We start from the raw sequence: 4,086 nt of genomic DNA on the forward strand, positions 1-4,086 counted from the left end.
TGGCTGTATGATCTGGTTGAACTGTAAAGTGCCTTGAGATGACTTATGTTGTGAATTGGCGCTATATAAATAGACTGAATTTAATTGAATTGAATATTGTAGTAATTGTACTATCAAAAAGTCAAAAGACTGTAGTTAAAAGCCCTTAGCTGCTTAAAAATGCTGCAGCAAGACTTTTGATGAAATTTTTAAAGACAGATCATAATTCTCCTATCCTAGTTTCTCTTCATTGGCTTCCTGTTAAATTTACAATACATTTTAAAATAATCCTTCTGACATATAAATAACCCTACATAACCAAACTCCATCTTATATTAGAGATCTGATCATTCATTATGTTCCTAACAGAACATGTTTTCTCTCAATTGGCAGCCTTACTAGTGGTTCCTAAAATTTTTAAAAGCAGAAATGGAGACAGATCTTTCAGATATCAGGCACCATCTTTGTGCGACCAACTACCATTTTTAGTTATTTAGACGTTGCTTTATGTCAAACCTTGCAAATCAAACTTACATTTAAAATTATTTTAGGCTCCAGTGGCCTTTATTCTGTTATGTTTTAGTAGGCAAACAGAAAATTAGAGAGGACATGCAGCAAGGGTCACCAGACTCAGCAACAGGCAAGGACCATAAGCATCTGCACTTGGGTCGTTTGATTAACCCCTGCATAACCACTGCATCCTCAATTTAAATAATTTTAAAATATGCCTCACCTATTGTATTTCCAACAAAATTGGCTTAATTTACTTACATAAACTTACAGTTCCATGAGATCTTCATCAGGATTAAAAACTAATGCTTCTGATAGATGGAAATTGCCTACATGAAGTAGCGTGATAAACCAGCCTAAATGTGAGATTAAATGTGTAATTTAGTCTTACCCCGATGAATGAGACATTGCAAGATTGTTGATAAAAATAACCTGTTGTTTTTCAAACCATGTCTGTGCCTTTTGGACAACGCTGTGATCAATGAACGCAACTGACAGTGACGTAGTAAGTGCGACAGAAAGCTGGTGGGGGAGTTTAAACAAACAGCCTGTCGGTAAAACGGTGAATATGTCCTTCTTAAAAATGAATGAGCGTAGAGCCTCTTCCTGCTAACGTTTCAACGAAAACCCAAAGTCTATAATTCTTCCAAAACTGATTCCAAAGCTGAGTCAAAACTCGCCATCAGAGTCAGATGTCCTTCACAAACGACTATGCCGAGGGCCACTGCAGACTTGCTGCAGTTAGCCCTGGCTGCCTTTAGCCTCGGGGGTCCGCTGGTTGCCGCGGTCCTCTTAACTTCGGACATTTTTTTTAAATTACACATTAAATCGAGAAATAGATCATATAGTGACGCTTTAAAATATAATATTCTCGCCTCAAATGATCTTAAACCATATTTTTATTGAACAACAGCAGCAGAAAAGAGAGCTTTTAACTTTCAACGGAGCGCTCCATTGCAAGCTGCTGTTGCCACAGTGCATGCTACTGTTTAATAGTTTTTGCCATGTTCTTTGTTGTGCTTTCTCCTGTGTCTTGCAGCTTTGTCGTCACACCCTCAAAACCCCGCCTGCTTGCATCCAGAAATTCAAAACACATCTCTGCATTGTGATTGGCCCGCCACTTCTAGGGCCTGGGGCATTGATCGAGGCTAGACCACTCGCAGGCAAAAATTATTTTGGCCGCTGGCTAGTGGGGCTAGTTTACTAGGCTATAAATGAAGCCAATTCTGTGAGCATTACAAGCTGGTGTAGGATCTGACCATCTGTGGATGTTTTTAAATTCTCTTATTTGAGGGTGTTGCCATGGTGCAGGGCCATGTACTGAGGCTTTGTTCTTTGACACAGCTGTGAAAGGTTTGAGTCCTGGCCTGATGACGTCTGCTGCATGTCTTGTCTATTTCCTGTCTGTCTTATTTATAAAGTAACAGCAATTAGAGTGCAAAAAAAAAGTTTGACATAAAAAACAATGTTGAATTGACATCAGTTTTTCATTCTTTGAGTAAAATTTCAAATAAGCTTATTGTTGAAGTAATGTTAAAGACATCAATAAAATTATACTCTGACATACATCGGATTGATGCGACACGATTTATGGTTTTCACCAAATTATGCCATTGAAATTATATGATATTATAACATTTTGGTATCAGTGTTTGATGTCATAATGATATTGAATGACACTTTTTTCCCACTGGGTATTATGGTAGTCAAAATCTTGACCAGTCTTCAATGATGTAATAGTACCTGGTTAGTTATTTAAAAAAAGAACATTGTCACTACTGTGAAACATGAAGGGGGTTCTGTTATGCTCTGGGACTGCTTTGCTTCATCTTGCACAGAGCATCTTGAATCTCTGCAGGGTCCAATGAAATCTCAAAACTATCAAGGGGTTCTAGAGAGAAATGTGCTGCCCAGTGATATAAAGCTTGGTCTGAGCCTGAGCTCATGGGTCTTTCAACAAAATAATGACTAATGACATCCAATAATGGCTAAGAGGAAACAATTGGACTGTGCGTTCTATGAGCTCGGACCTAAATCCTGTTGAAAATCCTTGAAAAGATCTGAAAACATGCCGCTGGAAAAGGCACCCTACAACCTGAGACAAGAAGAGTGGTTTGCTCATGATTGAACCAAAATACCTGATCATTCACAGTTACAGGAATCATTTGATTGTAGGGATTTGCTTTTTTTTTTTTTTACATTATTCCACTGAAGTATGTCTGAAAAGCAATGTCTGTTATCTGAGCTCATGCTGTCCTGAGGGCTATTTATCATGAATTTGTCTTTGCTTTGAGTGCAGTCAGTGTTTATTTGGAATAAACAATGTGAAAAACATGCTGATCAGGGCCTGGCGGATCTAAAGGTGTGAACACACGGTGGCTGATCTTCCATCTGTTATCTTGATGTCAGGGACTGCTTGTAAGTTCACTCCAGAAAGCTGATTGTTCTCTTGGCACATGAAGGGGAAAGCATCTGTCTCTACAGCTGCTTTTCTATTGCATTCCCATTGTCCTCCTCCATGCATCATAGTAGACATGCTCTCCTTTGGGTCATGCAAGCTTTACTGTTTCCCGAAACTCTGCAAGCCAAAAACTATTTAAAGCTGTATTATGATGTTATATGTGTACAGCACTCTCTCTAAAGGCTTCACTGAATCATCAGATTAGTGTTCTCAAGAGCTGATAACCTTCCTGTTTCCTTGATTCAGCAGACTTGAATCATATAAATGGTTTATTGGGGCGTCTGCAGGACTTGATGACATACAAAGGAGGTCATTCATTTCATATTTCTTTCATATTTCTGCCTTATTCTCCATCTGAAATGGCTATTTCTAATTCAGTTGTTCACGATACAGACCTTTGCATCCGAGGCCAGGTTTAAATGTATTAAAGCAACAGGTGACTCTGTTCTACCTGCCTTCAGATAATTACTAAGCTCTTCATGTGGTTTTTGTCTGATTCCTTTAACTGTATCTATAGAAGCAAAGACCTTACATGGAGCCTCAGCGTGAGGGGGACTGATGCTCATTTTATCATTATTTCATTTCCTATCAATCTTTACAATTCCTCATATTTTTTTGTTCTTGTTCTTGAAGCCTTATCTTGTTTCGTGCAAAGCTATTATCTTGTCTTATGATTGCCTTTTCCCTTGGGCTGTTCAAAGTTGGTGGAGAAGTTGCAGTGCAATGTTTTGTAATTGAAGAAAGTGATTTTAAGGACCGATAACTGGTAAAAATACATTGACTGGGCACACAACTTACCTCGGAACCAGAATTCTTGTTTTGATTTTAGAGGATATCTTACACACAAGATGTTTTCATTTCAACGGACTTATGCTTTCATATTTAAATGAACCTGTTTGTGTATGTAATTTAATTTATTCTCACAGAGCTTCAGTTCAATTCAGTTTATTTATATAGCACTTCACAAGACTTCATCTCAAGGCACTTTACAGTTCACCAGATCATAAAGTCAAACTGATTCAAAATTTTCTACCTAAGGAAAACCAGTTAATTGCATCGACTCATTGACTCAAATGCAATCCCTCACACTAAGCATGCTTGTAGCGACAGGGGAGAGGAAAAACTCCCTTTTAACA

The sequence above is a fragment of the Cyprinodon variegatus genome, unplaced genomic scaffold (assembly GCF_000732505.1).
Source record: "Cyprinodon variegatus isolate N-32 unplaced genomic scaffold, C_variegatus-1.0 Scaffold282, whole genome shotgun sequence".
In the NCBI taxonomy this organism is placed as follows: Eukaryota; Metazoa; Chordata; class Actinopteri; order Cyprinodontiformes; family Cyprinodontidae; genus Cyprinodon; species Cyprinodon variegatus.